Source organism: Schistocerca americana, chromosome X, assembly GCF_021461395.2.
Source record: "Schistocerca americana isolate TAMUIC-IGC-003095 chromosome X, iqSchAmer2.1, whole genome shotgun sequence".
Taxonomy (NCBI): domain Eukaryota; kingdom Metazoa; phylum Arthropoda; class Insecta; order Orthoptera; family Acrididae; genus Schistocerca; species Schistocerca americana.
In genome coordinates, this window is record NC_060130.1 from 421,370,881 (window position 1) to 421,387,833 (window position 16,953).

Genomic DNA, 16,953 nt, shown 5'->3' on the forward strand with positions numbered 1-16,953 from the left:
TATTCAAATCCTTAAGATATTTCTGTCCATTTTTCTTCACTTGCTTTAACACCACAATGTCCTTTAATTTCGTTCAGATAACTTTGTATAACTGAAGAATTATCCCAAATATAGTCGACTGCTGCGTCACACAACACCAGTTTGCAAGATAAAGGAAACTGAAAGAGGCAATTTGAGAGAGTAACTGCTGCAAGGAACACGCTCTACCGCTGGTCAACTGGAGTCCTTCGATCTCGGGTTGGTGTGTGTCGAAGTGTGCTACCTCTGAGCTTACCCTGGGCCGCTTAAACGGAGACGCTCTAGGGGCGGTCAGCTACATTACATTGTTACTGCATACACGAACAGCAACCGTAACTCGATGTCGACATAGAGGGGCAAAAGGAAGGAAGGAAAGTTAGCGTTTAAGCCCCGTCGACACCGAGGTCATTAGAGAAAGAGTAGAGGGGCAAGGCAGAGGATCTTAGACCAGTGGAAATGCTGTTGTGGGGCGTTAACTAGAGCGTTCCGCATACCGATGTATCCAGTGCAACGAGACTTTAAAATTAACCGTGCAAGAAACAACATTTCAGTTGAGAACACCACTGATACTTGAAATTACAGACTGTTCAAAGATAAACAGACAAAAGAACTCTTAAGAATTCGCCTAATATGGGGTTAATATTTTCAGTTTCACAAGATACTCTTAGCTCTGTAATCGAAGGAAAGCCTGTGAACAATACATTAATGACAACTTCTTTAAAACGTGCATATAAAATGTACACATTAATTAATGCACATATGACAATCAATCTGTCTGTTGTCACAAGAGGTAGAAAGTGTAGAATATATGGTAGCTTAAACATCAACGCAACTAAATTCTTCAGAGAGGAATTATTGCACAATGGAGAAAGAGATGTTAGCCTTATTTATAGAATCACATATTTTAAATGTTATCTATACGATAGAAAGTTTAGGATATTAACAGATCATGAGGCATTAAAATGGTTGTTAGGGTTAGAGGATACTTCTAGCAGGTTGACGCGATGGACAGTAAGACTAAGTGAATTTGTTGTGGAAGTCGAGCATAAAGGTGGGAAGGAAATGCAGATGACTTAAGTAGAAAATTAGCAGTATTACATATTGGGGGTAACGCGCACAAGGAATAGCAAACTGCACAGAGAGCGGATGATGAATGTAAGCAATGTTTTAAAGAGGATGTATGCAGGATCGATTTCTATGCAGAGAAACCAAGTTGGGACTGCGGGTAGTGGTACTAGCGAGGTTAATGTGGTGGTGGTGGCGGTGGTAAGTTCCTTCGGGACCAAACTGCTGAGGTCATCGGTCCCTAGGTTTACACCCTCCTTAATCTAACTTAAACTAACTTACGCTAAGGGCAACACACACACCCATGCCCGAGGGAGGACTCGAACCTCCGACTGGATAAGGCGCGAACTGTGGCAAGGCGCCCTAGAAAACACGTCTACCGCGCGCGGCGAGGTTAAGGTTGCGTTCAGACATGCGGGAATCGCACAATTTAAATCGCGCAGATTGATCGCCAAAATGACGGCCTGTGTGTTCATACAGGCGCTGTCCGGCCGCGATTAGTAAGTGGTTGGCGTTCGCAGTGTGTAACGGGAATTGACAGTGTCAAAATGGAAATCGAAGAAGAAATATTGTGTTTACTCTGGTTGCTCGAAAAAAAAAAGAGAGCAGAGTAAGAAAAAGGCGGTATTGGGTGCATCTTACGCTAAGTGATCGGCTCGTACATGGCCAATTCGTAACGTTGTATCCTACATTAAGAATGTATGGAGAAAAATCTTTGACTGTTTGAGAATGTCAATAAATTCTTTTGACGAGTTACTTCAATTAGTAAGGGAAGATATTTCATGTTCTGAAAGACACATGAGACGAAGCGCGTCACCGGAAGGAAAACTCGTAATAACTTCGAGGTAAGATATTTATTTACTGCTGTTCATAAATATCAGCATATACATAGTTAACAAAAGTAGAAGAATGCGAGCTAGAGCTAAACTGGGATGCAGGAGACGGTGACGCTGGCACTATGACTGTAAAGACAGATTCAGGTGCAGTGAAACGTCCCAGTCCGTTTGAATATTTTTGATTATGCCAGTATGCTGTGATAGGTATAATCTGCTGAGAATTGTTGAGAAGAGCGGGTGGTGAAACTTGCATTTTTTTGTATCACCTGAAGCAATTCAATTTTGGTTGCTAAACGCTTATTTTCTGGTATCTTTTAGAGTTCATTGTGTAATGACAAGCAAAAAAGCTTGTCATCGTCTTGTTTCGATATACTGTTATCTTGTAGTTCTTTCTCCAAATCTTTTCTCGACTGGATGATTTTTTGTATTAATTCACTGATTCGGTCTTCCGTCGTAATCTGGGTTTTCTTTCGTTTGGTTACGCGCATTTCAGTGGGTTTGATAGCGTTAACTGCATTTATCTCACTATTGACGTTACTGGCCTCATTATCGACTTCACCGGCGTGATTATTGAGTTTACTTGCCTCATTACTGACTTCAGTGTGCCTTTCTTGACTTTCGCCTTGGTGCATTTTCATACTAGCAGTACTTTCTTTTGTGTCTACTTTTTTCTGAAGAAAAGGAAGTCTTGAAAAATACGAGGACCAGAACCTGAAGGAGCTGTTTTGATTTTCTTTAGTTCATTATTGTAGTAGTCACGTATGTTTTTCCATTTTTTTTTTTTTTTTGTAGCGATGCACCTGAAAATAATACGACATTATTAATTTCGATGTTTCAGATATGTTGGACGGGTTGTTCTTTGGAGACATGGTAACAGGAAATGTCCACGAAGTACGTAAGACATTGTGGGAAAAGTTGGTGCATAAACTCATGCCTGAACCTACTGCAGATATGTGGAAGAAAATAGCGGAAGACTTTGAAAGATATGCAAATTTTCCAAATTGCATTGGCGCCATAGATGTCTTATAAAGCCTATGGATTCTGGATCGTTGTATCGAAACTACAGACATTTCTTTTCTATAGTGCTTTTAGCACTGTACGACTCAAACTACTGTTTTACTTACGTTGACATCGGAGCTTATGACAAGGGCAGTGATTGTGGTATATTTAAAAATTCCATATTTTGCAAAAGACTTGTAGAAAAATCACTGAATATGCAAAAACCCATACCAATATCTTATGTTTATCCAACACCACTGCTCTGTGTTATCGTCGGAGATGAAGCTTTTGGCTTAGCGCAAAATTTAATCCGACCCTATGCAGGCAAATGTTTACCATATAAAAAACGGATTTTTAACAATAGACCATTGAGAGCCAGATGTTACAGAGAGTGCACTTTCGGCGTATTGGCAAAACAGAAGCGAATTTATCGTAGGCCTATAAATGTAAACACAGACTTTGCAGCCCGCATCTCGTGATCGTGCGGTAGCGTTCTCGCTTCCCAAGCCCGGGTTCCCGGGTTCGATTCCCGGCGGGGTCAGGGATTTTCTCTGCCTCGTGATGGCTGGGTGTTGTGTGCTGTCCTTAGGTTAGTTAGGTTTAAGTAGTTCTAAGTTCTAGGGGACTGATGACCGTAGCAGTTAAGTCCCATAGTGCTCAGAGCCATTTGAACCATTTTTGAACAGACTTTGCTGAAGACATAATAAAATCCTGTCCGCCTGCTTAGCTGGATGGTAACGTGCTTGCCTCCCATCCAGCGGGCCCGGGTTCGATTCCCGGTTGGGTTGGAGATTTTCTCCGGTCGTGGACTGGGGGTTGTGTTGTCCTCATCATCATTTCATCCTCGTCACCGGCACGCGAGTCGCCCAATGTGGCGTCGACTGAAATAAATCTAGCACACGGCCGCGGAACATCCTCGGATGGGGCCTCCCGGCCATCAATGCCATACGCTCATTTCACTATTTTTTTAAATAAAAACCTGTTGGGTACTGCCCAACTTTGTGAGGACTAGAGATGGTATAAAGTGTGAAGATACTTTATATACTGCACCAATGGATAATCTAAATACGTTGGATGTAGGAAGAGGACACCTTCAGCTTTGAATGTTATAGATAAATTCACTGATTTATTTGTGAGTGACGGGCGTGTTGGGTGACAAGATACAAAAATCTGATTCTATTTACGTTCTATGTAAGTTCATTTTTGTTCAGTAAACACCTACTTACCAAAACTATTATTTTTCAACGTATCTTCATAATTTCCAAATATATCCACCAATTTTTCAACTTCTGTCAGGCTTGGTTTTTGGCATTTTTATTAGAATATTCATCGCTCTGAAGATCCCATAATGCAGGTCGTTTCTCCACTTCATCAATAAATAATGCAGTGTCGAAGCTTGTGGCACTGAGACGTCCGAACCGTGCTGTGCCAGCAACAAAACTATACGGTCTCATAGGATTCCACAGAAATAGAATCGTGCGGGCGCCGCACGATTCTATTTTCAGGCGGTTGAAATGCAGCTACCGCACGATCTGACTAGCCGCGCGGTTAGCATGTGAACAGTTACAACGATACTCAAGTAAATAAAACCCGCGCGGGCACCACGCGATGCTGCAACTGGCCAGTTATCGCCGTGTCTGAACACGGCCTAAGGAATGCTACAAGAAGCTCACGATCACATACTAGCGGGTCATGGAGATGGCAGTTCAATCACCAGAAGAGCAGCAGCAAGGTATTGGTGAAGGTATACGCACACAGACGTAAAATCGTTTCGTGGGATTGCATACAGTGCACCCAGAGAGAGGATTTGGGTCGAGCAAGAGTACCATTGCAGAGGTTACCTGAAGTATTATCACCATCCGAATTTCTGTGGACTGATGTTTTAGGTCCAATCAATAAAACAATTGCAGGGAATAAGTCCACACTCAGAATCATAGATTATTTTTTAAGATAGATAAAAATGATCTTGATGCCAAACCAACAGGCAGTAACAGTCGCAAAAACATTTGTGAATAATTGGATACTGAAGTTTGGAGTGCCTGGGAACGAAGCTCATGCCAGATCTATTCAAGCAATTGTGTAAGTTATTGAATGTGACGAAGTTAAGGATTAGTCCTCTCCATCCACAGGCCAGTGGAAGAAATGAAAGAGTGCATAGGACAATCGGCAAGATTCTTGGATATTACGTTGACTCACATCACTCCAACTGGGATATCTATTTTAAGTATGCCTTCTCAGCCTACGACTGAAAACAGAATTCTCGCCATATGAGGTACTATGTGGTCGTATAATGCCATCACCGTTAAACGTGTTGAAACCGAAGAAAGGAAAGATGGAAAGTCTGTTAAGGAATTTGCTAGCGTGATTAGGGAAATTTGGAACAGAGTATGGAGGGCAAATACACGAGCACTGGAGAAACAAGAAGCAGTTGGCCGTACCGCAAGAATGCCACAGTATAAGTTTGGTCAGAGGGTGATGCTATCAGCTTCGTAAACACCGACGGGAAAGACAAAGAAGTTTTTTTGCGAACTACCAGGGGCCATACCAAGTGGTAGAGACTACGTCGCCAGTAAATGTGAAGGTTCAATTGCCGACGAAAAAGACAGTTGTGCATATAGGGCGGTTGAAATCTTTTCAGTGGAGTCCAGAAGTTATTCCAGATACAGAAGATGCAGACCGGAAAGGAAGAGTGAGGAGAAAGGTATCGGAAGATAAACAAGAGGTTGTGAATGCCCCTATGTGAGGTGATAGAAGGCGAGATTATGCGGTTCGTAGTGGGTCTACTGATCTACGTCGGCCTGGAAGCATTACGGAACCAACATCTGATTCGAAAATAGCTCTGAGCACTATGGGACTTAACAGCTGAGGTCATCAATCCCCTAGAACTTAGAACTACTTAAACCTTACTAACCTAAGGACATCACACACATCCATGCCCGAGGCGGGATTCGAACCTGCGACCGTAGCGGTCGCGCGGTTCCAGACTGTAACGCTTAGAACCGCGGTCCACTCCGGCGGGCGAACCGACATCTGGAAGGGAGAGTGCTGTTCGCCAAGCTGTATGACGTAGCTCAAATGGTTCAAATGGCTCTAAGCACTGTGGGACTTAACATCTGAGGTCATCAGTCCCCTAGAGTTAGAATTACTTAAACCTAACTAACCTAAGGACATCTCCACATCCATGCCCGAGGAAGGATTCGAACCAGCGACCGTAACAGCCGCGTGGTTCCGGACTGAAGCGCCTAGGACCGCTCGGCCACCGCGTCCAGCTGTAAGAGGTCAGCTAGCGGTAAACTTGTTGTCTCCATATCAGTATTTAGAGGATCTAAGGAAAGTACAGAAGAAATTGCAGCCGGAAGTGGGGCCTATTTTGGAACCCGAGCAGAAAAAACTTACCTTTTTATTTCAAGGTAGCCAGAGTATTGGTGAAAAGGCTAGCCGCTCGCTGTAACGCGCTGATTCCCGCCCTGGAAGGCGTGCCGGTGCCCGGCACGAATCCGCCCTGTGGATTAGTGTCGGAGTCCCGTGTGCCGGCCAGCCTGTGGATGGTTTTTCAGGCGGTTTTCCATCTACCTTGGCGAATGCTGGCTGGTTCCCCTTATTGTGCCTCAGTTAGACTGTGTCAGCAATTGCTGCGCAAACACCGTTTGCACGTACGTGTACTCCATAATTATTCAACCACACGTCTGGTATGAGACGTTCCCAGAAGGGGGGAGAGGGGGTCCACTGGGGGCAGTCCCGCACAATAACCCTGGATTAGGTGTGGGGCGTCGGTGGGATGGATGGACTGCTGTGGACTGTTGTGGGGTTGTGAACCACTGAGGGCTACGGCGGGACGAAGCCTCTACGTCGTTTCTAGGTCCCCGGTTAAATACATACATACATACATACATTGGTGAGAACTGATGGAGCAAAAGTTTACATTTCCTTACCTGTACCATTAGACGGGAAACAAGCACACTGCGATCGCTACATAGTTGATGCGTACCCGGTCAAGTGAGGGATATTTAAGAAACCTGTAAGAGTAGAAACGCAGCGACTATTATTAACTGAAAGAGATAAGGGAAGATATGTAGAAATGGAGGAAGTAAGGTTACAAAAATACTACTGAGGGGATATCACAGTTTGTCCGAATATGGTAATAAGAGAGGGGCAGGATTCCTGTGCAGTGAAATTGCTAAGGGGTAAAAGGAGGTAAGAGAACGCAATAAAGAAGCGACAGAGGAGGAGCTGTACTTTCAACAGGTTGAGACGCATTATTTGTGCTCTACCTTTGACAAGACGGTAGTAGTGGCTAATTGTTTCGATCAGGAGAAGCTAGAATTAAAGGGGAGTGGTTTGTTATTAAACTGAACAGCGAGTAAAATAATGGGGCATACTTTCCATCTGCTGGCCACGATTTCAGGGATACCTCACCTGAATATTTCGCAGACTCGTTTGTATTGGCCAGAGGAGCCCATTGGAGTACTACCTGCCGCCAATCTAACCAACTTAAATCAAAGTCTAGGGCCGCAATTAATTCAGTCTATAAACACGCTTCTGAGCCAACAGGAGGGACGAATCTCCCTGGAAATCTCACTGTAGTATGGAAATTTATTTCGGGAAAATCGGTACCGGAAAGGGACAACATTTATTATTGTAATACCAACCATCGCAGTGGCATTTGTTCTACTAAGTGAAGTCCTTATTTTGGTAAGCAGAAGACGAAACACAAGACCTCATTTGTACACAGCCGTCAGTCACATTCCAGTGGCTTGGATACCCCCGTCATAAAAACTACAGAACGGAGATGACTGCACAGTGGGGTAGTAATAAGGGTAACTGATTCATTTCAGCTTGTAAGTTTGTAATAGAGAGTTAGAAGTTATTGTGCAAGAAGCCTACTAATGAAATAAGTTCCATGGTGGTTAAGTTAAGGAGCAGGGCAAGAGGTCCTGTAGAAATATGTAAGATTACATGATGTGGTTAAGGGAACCAATTTTTAGAATAATTCTCAGGAGGCGAAACAGGGCCACAAAGTCCAGTCGCCATGAACAAGGATAATCTTGTCTGGCCGACCCGAGGCACCAGGACCTGATAAAAAGGAGAGCAATTGCAGCCTACCGACCGTATTCGGTAAAAAGTACGCAAGAGTTGGAAGTGAGTTGCGACAGAGCCAGCTACAGTCAGGCAAGAGTGTTATGCCACGAGAAACAAAACACGGCCGACAGGCGCTGCAAAGCAGACATAGCTGGGCGGGGTATAGTTACAGCCAAAGCTGCAGTACGCTAGCGCAAGGATGGAATCCTTACCTCACTTGCCACCGCAGAATCGCTTAGAGTACATGCCTTAATGGGGGATGTAATGGAATTTGGTCAAAAACATCGATGTTTCAAAAATATTATTTTCTTGATCTACACAGTATAATCTACGTTGTGTGTGAATTTTATCGTGATAACAGCTTTGGTAGTGCCTTTAAATTGTTAAACTTATTAAGTCTGCACTGGCGCAAACTCCCAGCTTTTCCGACATTTGGCAAACTGCTTGCTTCAGCGGGATTTTTGTCAGTGTGAAGGTTATTTTCTTTCGATATCTTTGGCTGACATGTATATCTCTGGCTGACATCGATATCTTTGTCTTAAAACTTTCTTGCATGTAGTTTATTTACATTTTGAGAATACTAACACATATAAGTAAGTGGAAGGTTGAATTCGCAGACCTTTATGTGGAGGTCAAGATTTATGCACAATGGGTGGTGGAAAAACTGTGTTTAGGAAATGGAGCTTTCATGGAAACCGGTTTACCAACAAAAAAGAGGAAGCAGCTCGAAATAAAGAACATAAACTCTCAGCTTCAGCATCGAAACTTGGGACAGGAGAATTGTACAGGTGCGTGAATGAGGTTGATATGGATTCCACTGGATTCAGACTTATTGATTTAGAGTTTCTCTGACATACTATAAAGTTTTCATGTTCATGTGTTAGCTGTAAAAATCTAAAGTGCATTATTGTTGTTGAAGAAAGAAGAGTGGGAATAGCTTGTGATTTTAAATTAATTTTTAATTCGTGTTGCTATGAACTTCAATTTTCCTCCTGCAAAAACTTATACTGGTACCTATGAAAGCAATTTTAGGTTAGCAAATTGCGCTGAGATGGCTTGGACAGGACAGGGCAGGGAAGGAGGTACTTCATTGTGTGGTTTCCTGAACATGCCTCCACCTTGTGCAAGGTATGAAAAAATAAATAAAGAAATGTCTGATGCTGTATGCGATACTGCCAAAGTTTCTATGAAGAAAACAGTGGAGAAATTGGTGGAAATAAACAAAAAGAAATATATTTGGGGTAGATATTCATGACAGTGAATCTCCTACAAATGTTACTGACTTGTTTGCGTCTGTAGATGGGACCTGGATGAAAAGGGGTCACAAATCTCTGTATGGACTTGCGTTTGTTATTGGTATTGACTCAGGTCAAGTTTTAGATGCAGAAATTATGTCTAAATACTGCCACCAGTGTGCAAAAAGGAAAATGTCCAACAATGAACACAGTGAGAAACTGTGGCAAGAAAAGCATGCAGTAGCATGCTCTAAAAATTATCGTGGTTCAAGTGGGGGCATGGAGGCTGTTGCAGTTATCAGGATGTTCTCCAGGTCTGAGGACCAGTATGGTGTTAGATATACTAAATACTTTGATGATGGGTACTCCTCTTCGTTCAAAGCTGTAACAGATAAAAATATGTACAATGCAACAATATAAAAGTTGGAATGTGTGGGGCACATACAAAAGAGGCTTGGTGGTTGGCTTTGTCGCTTACGGAAAGAGAAGAAAGGTGAAGTATTTGAGGATGGAAAACCACTAGGAGGAAAAGGCTGGCTTACTCTGTAGGAAACTGATTCTCTTCAGTTATTTTATGGGAGAGCTATAAGGAAAAACATACATAATTTAGAGGCAATGAGGCGTTCTGTGTGGGCAATTTTTTTTTTTTTTTTTTCCTGGCCGAACACCAATGCACAATCTGTGTCCGAAAGACGACTGGAGTAAGTTCGACAACAGAAATGAGACATATCCACGTAAACACTGATTACCAGAACCTGTTATGAATGCAATTAAGCCCAAATTCAGGTTTCTTGCAAACCCTGATTTGTTGAGGAAGTGTCTTCACGGAAAGACACAAAATGCAAATGAAAGTCTGAATAATTTAATTTGGATTAGATGTTCAAATATGACGTTCTGTGGACTTGAAGTACTCAAAATAGGTGTCGATGATGCAGTTTTATGTTACTATAACGGAAATAATAGCAGAATTGAGGTGCTGAAGAGAGTTGGTATAGATCCTGGTGTGTTTACAACAAAAGCATTTTACACCATACACTAGAGCAGGATCAAGAAAGCAAACAGATCGGTGTCTTACCTGCAAATACAGGCCAAGCAGATTCGAAGGGGCGAGAAGAGAAACCTGGAGAATGAGGAGTATCAGTATGGAGCATTTTAAAATTGCGGTTAGCTTATTATATGTAGAAGTATGAGGAAAAAATCTTTGAACCTCATTATCTCGGTTTTACATTTTTTACGTTATTACAAGCCTTTTCTCAAAAAGTATACGCACTAATGCTATTAAAATTTCAGGAACTGTTCGCAACATGTTGCTGTCTCCCTGAAGCTACGAAATACGAGATCCTGCTATTACATTCTGATTTTTACATGATTGTATGTAGAAAAAAGTTAATTTTGGATGTTCAAAATTAAAAACTCTCTTAACGATACAATTTGTACCACAAATTAGCAACTGTAGTTCAGTGGTCTTATAACCTTCTCAGGACACTACAATAAAATTTTCAGATTAATTGCGTGATTAGACTTGAAGTTACGGCTTTTTATAAAAAATAAATAAAAAATTATCATTCAAATTTCTGGCAGAATATTAATCCTGTAAATTTTATTATATTTTCCGTTAAAACACAGCTCATTTGCTTTACACTTGCAAAATTTTAGATTTGTACATTAATAAATATGACTGCAATGATTTTTTAAATAAATTTTTACATTTTACGTTACATCTTCCCTTAAGATCAAAACAAATTGCAAGAAGATCAAAACAAATTGCAAAACGATGTAGAAAAGATATCTGAATGGTACGAAAATTGGCAGTTGATCCTAAATAACGAAAAGTGTGAGGTCATCCACATGAGTGCTAAAAGGAATCCGTTAAATTTCTGTTACACGATAAATCAGTCAAATCTAAAGGCCGTAAATTCCACTACACACCAAGAATTACAATTAAGAACAACTTAAATTGGATGGATCACATAGAAAATGTTGTGAGGAAGGCTAACCAAACACTGCGTTTTATTGGCAGGACAGGTAGAAAATGTAACAGATCTGCTAAGGAGACTGCCTACACTACGCTTGTCCGTCCTCTTTTAGAATAGTGCTGCGCGGTGTGGGATCCTTACCAGCTAGGACTGACGGAGTACATCGAAAAATTTCAAAGAAGGGCAACATGTTTTTTATTATCGCGAAATAAGGGAGAGAGTGTCACTGAAATGATACAGGATCTGGGATGGACATCATTAAAAGAAAGGCGTTTTTCGTTGCGACGGAATCTTCTCACGAAATTCCAGTCACCAACTTTCTCTCCGAATGCGAAAATATATTGTTGACACCGACCTACATAGGGTCAAATGATCACTACGATAAAATAAGGGAAATCACAGCTCCTACAGAAATTATAGGTGTTCGTTCTTTCCGCACCCTATACGAGATTGGAATAATATAGAATTGTGAAGGTGGATCGATGAACCCTCTGCCAGGCACTTAAATGTAATTTGCAGAGTAGCCATGTAGATGTAGATGTAAGTCCTAAACGAACATAGTCTGGAACGTATAAGTACTCATCCACTTGTGAATTAAAATATTCTCGCCTCAGTACCACAGACTACAATTTGAGCCTGTCACACCAGGAGCTACATCCTGGAATGCAGTACGGGTAGCGCTGTTAGACCACGGGACAGGGCAGCATGCCCTGAGTCATGGAGAGCCGCCGGCAGAGAGCAGAGAGGTGCCTGTTCGCTGAACAGAGGTCACGGCCACCTCCACGATGTTCTTAGCTGCGCTAGTACGCCCCCGGTAGCTGAGTGGTCAGCGCGACAGACTGTCAATCTTAAGGACCCGGGTTCGATTCCCGGCTGGGTCGGAGATTTTCTCCGCTTAGGGACTGGGTGTTGTGTTGTCCTAATCATCATCATTTCATCCCCCATCGACGCGCAAGTCGCCGAAGTGGCGTCAAATCTAGAGACTTTCACCAGGCCAGCGGTCTACCCGACGGGAGGCCCTCATCACACGCCATTTCGTCATTTCGTTAGCTGCGCTGCCATGCTGTCGTCATGGTCGCAGCTGGAGACGTCGCTGACAGTAGCATTCGAGTGATGCAGCTCTTAGTCCTGCTCTCTGTGCTGTCAGCAATACTGTTTCACATGAAAGGCAACTGGACGCCTCCATCACTCTGCTCCTGGTGTACTACAGCTGAGGACCGGAATAAAGAAGTTAATGAAACCAATCTACTGTCGTCCTGATGTCTTATTTCACTCTCCACAGATGACCATCCATGGGTCATCTATCACACGAGAGCCGGCCGAAGTGGCCGAGCGGTTCTAGGTGCTACAGTCTGGAACCGCGCGACCGCTACGGTCGCAGGTTCGAATCCTGCCTCGGACGTGGTTGTGTGTGATGTCCTTAGGTTAGTTAGGTTTCAGTAGTTCTAAGTTCTAGGGGACTGATGACCTCAGTAGTTAAGTTCCATAGTGCTCACAGCCATTTGAACCATATCACACAAGACATTTCGAAACCTGGGGGCTTATCTTCAGGTGCCTGGCATTCGCCTAGAGTGATTTAGGGAAATCACAGAAAACCTAAATCTGGATAGCCGAAAGTGGGTTTGAACTGTCATCCTCCCGGATGGTGCTTGATGAGTGTACTTCATTTACTCTTTTAATATAGGTTAATACTGATCTGTTCCTGGTAGTGATTACATCGTTTTAAGCACAGTATGACTAGAGCTAAAGTGTGTATATGTCTATAAATATGTCTGCTCATAATGTGCTTAAGTCTAGGTAACCGCTACTGGAAACAGACCAGCAGTAAGCGAAAGTTTTTAAAAAAATCCGTAGAATGAATGAGCACCTGAAGACCCTAGGGCGTAAAAAGTATCGTGTATTGAAATAAATATCACAGTTTGTGACTGAGGACAGCTGGCTTCCTTTTTTAAGAAAGTAATAAAATCACAGCACCAACACCAACAGCAATGGACAAACGTAAATTTGTGATAAGTATACATGATTCTTCGATGACCTCCCTTTTTCCATGTCAAAAGTGACTCGGCTGCAGCGAAACTCTCTTCTAGCACCTTAAATTGTATAGGATAATGAGTGTGCTTAGACATTCCTTTCAACTTTTTGTTGTGAAAAGACTTGTTCTTGCACTTTCTGTTTCAAATAAATACTTTGAAATTTAGGACTGATCGATGTGTTTTGAGTTTTAAAAATAATCTCTTTGTTTGGAAATTATTACATGTTGTGTCACGTACTGCAGGAGTCAGCAGAGACACAAACAAGGAAGGAGAGGAGTTGCGATGGTCGGTAGTAGGGATCCAAAATTATCTGTCCAGAATACTTTTTAATTAATAGAAAACTTCATTTATGAAAAGAAAAGAAACTTCACTTCTCTTGATTCCTGTGTCTCCTATATACAAATATTTTACTCTCTATTAGCACTCGCAAATGCAGACTATGTATCCTCTTCCTATTACTCAGTACGATGCTTACGGAGTACGACAGAACTGGGGCCGACCAGCCATGGGCGACTGGTTAAGTCAGCGTTGACAGGCGCCACTGAACTCTGTCTTGCTGGAGGTGTGGCGAGCGCACTCTTTCCACTGGCGCAGGTCAGCGCCTTCTTGATGCCGTTATACGATGCTACTCTGGTCGGTGCGCAGTCGATGCTTTAGATCTGCACATTGCGAAGGAAAACATTTTACTGTATTAACCACATAAAAAGCGGCTCGTTTTTCCTGAGTGGCTAGACACACTTCAGATGAATATCTTCCTAGTGGATGGAATGTGACAGAGCGACTGATAGAAGACAAAATGTACCATATATGTCGTGAAACGAGAGGTGAAATTATACACTAAGTTTCTAATGTGTGTATGTCGCTGTAAGCTGCAGAGATATTTTTCAGTATGTCGAGTGGATGAGGATGGGTCATAAATGTGCTTGGAAAAAGGTGGACAAATGTTACAACAATCTGTTATCAGGCTGACGTTTTCGTTTAAAGTTATTTTAAACTGGAATGACATTTCCATTCCCACAAATTGTGAATTCCTTGATTTCAAAACAGCAAAAAAATTGTAGCTTAGAGTAGAAAGTGTAAGTACAAGTATTTTCTCCACTTTGTTGTTGTGGTCTTCAGCACAAAGATTGGGTTCATGCAGCTCTCCAAACTATTCTGTCCTGTATGCCTTGTCAAGCTGCCACTAATCCTAGAATCGTTACCTTCATCGGTCAAATGTTTCGTTACTATTAATATTCACATTACTCCTGTTTTCATTTTGACATCTGTTTTGTACCATTCTCCTCTCCAATTCATACTTTCAATTACTATTGGGATTATACCATTCCATGTCTCCTGGTTTATTTCAAAGCGTCTGATCCATTTCATTACCCTTTATGAACTCTTGTATCGAATCTTTGGTCTATGTGCCAATTTTCACTGAAAAGAACCTGCTAGGCGACATTTTAAATACGATATTTAAGTTAGCATTTCCAGTGACCAGTCTATGTGAACTAACTTATGAGGTGCATTTTAAGAGACCCCTCATGCTACCTCAGTTACTTTGGTGTGAAGGTTCACTTAAAAATTAATTCGACACTGAAGTTTGTTTTTCTGTCTCTAGTACTTCCTCTACAACTTCGATTCAAAGGTAGGAAAATCTTGAAAAGAATCGGAATTCTAGTTCGTCCAAGTTCCTTCTCTTACTTCAATTATTTGCTTTTCCCAACATTATCTGCTATCGGCTTTTCCAAATGGATATTCAGTAAAGTAAATCACTACAGGAATCCTCAATTTTTTTTTACTTGCTTGCTGAGACACCTTTTCTTATTTAAACTGTACGAAGTCTTGAGCACCAATATGTCCTCCCAAGTGCTGTCCCATGCCTTCAACGATCTTAATTCACTTATTCTCTTCTTCCATAACACTAATCTTATTCCACTCTAACAGATTTAATTTGCCTGTAACTTTTCATTTAGCTTCCCTGTTTCACGGTTAAGCTCACTTACTTGAGTCCTTATTTCAGTGGCTGTATTATTTATGCCCCCCATAATTCATGGCAGCTTTGATTCCCCCACGTTAATAATTCATGACAGTTTTCATTTCCCGAAGCTCACCCCATAATGTGGCGAAATAATTTATTATAACTGCGTATGAATTTTCAAGTACGACCCGCCCGAATAGCCGCGCTCGTGAGCAAGCCGCTTTCGGGATTCGGGGAGGTGCGCCAGCCCCAGACCGAATCCACTCGGCTGGCCACGGTGGCCGAGCGGTTCTAGGCGCTACAATCCGGAACTGCGTGACTGCTACCGTCGCAGGTTCGAATCCTGCCTCGGGCATGGATGTGTGTGACGGCCTTAGGTTAGTTAGGTTTAAGTAGTTCTAAGTTCTAGACGACTGATGACCTCAGATGTTAAGGACCATAGTACTCAGAACCATTTGAACCATTTTGAATCCGCTCGGTGGATTAACGACGAGACCTGGTGTGCCACCCAGATTGGATGTAGTTCCCCACACACGACTAGGTGAATACCGGGCTAGTACCAACGTTCTACCTCAGTTACACGACTGACTAACATTTCGTAAACGTTCTCACACTTTCCCGCGGTTAACACTAAACGCGGACAGACGAGATACACACATTCCATCGAGTGAAGAGGCGGCGACAGGAAGCGCATCCGGCCACCCTCTGTCACTGACATTGCCAAATTCAGACTAACATGCCAACTCCTGAAGACTCGGGTATAAGGCGAGGAAAAAGAAGAAGAAGGTGATGGATTTAAAGGTACCATTTCCACCACTAACCTTGGCTTAGGCACATCGCTCACACACCGTCCTAATCAGTAATTGCTATCAGACTGCTTCATCTCCATGACTTGAGAGTCAGACATGCAATATATGAAAAGAATCTCAATGATGATTGTACCAACCTCTTAGGCAATGCGTGACCGAGAATTCGGTTCAAGAGCCGTGCCCTGGACCGCGTGCCACGGCACTCACTGAGACTGCACATTCGCCCACCACCACGCCATGTTGTCTGAGCGACGAGAACGATAAACGACGAACGCGCCGTATTTAAATGGAAATGCCGTCGTACTGCACATAACTTTATTTCGTATTTCTCAACAACATAGATCACAAACAAAGCAAAGTTCCAGTATTACTTAATTATTTTTGGCACGGTGAAGACACAAAATAATTGTTATCTTGTACAAACTGTTGGCACACAGACAGATGGAGACAATTTCACAGATTTTCGCTCTCACGCTCACACGTAATTGTGATTTATTTAGTCTCATAATCGAAAACAAACATTTCGTACAAGCACCTTGACCGAAATATTTTGTCATATTGGTAAACTGGTTTTGGAGGCGTTGAAACGTCCCCTTAGAAAAATTTATTAATGATTTTGCTGATAAACATCTTACGTTATTTGATTTTCAAACAGCTGTGCAAAACTGAACGTACTCAGACATTTCTCTCTTTACTTATTCTGATCATCACTGAACTGACACACAATATTTTTAGCTCAACGCAATCTGACTTTCAATAATCCCTACAAAAGAATGGCCCTGACTAAAATTAACCTATACCTTTCACAAATCACTTACCTCACAAAAATCTTCGTTACTCGAACTACTGCAATACAGCGAGCGCCACTACTGCCAACTAAATAAAAGTTTCAAACTACTGAAGGCACTAACTACTGATAGGCATACTTAGCTAATGAAAG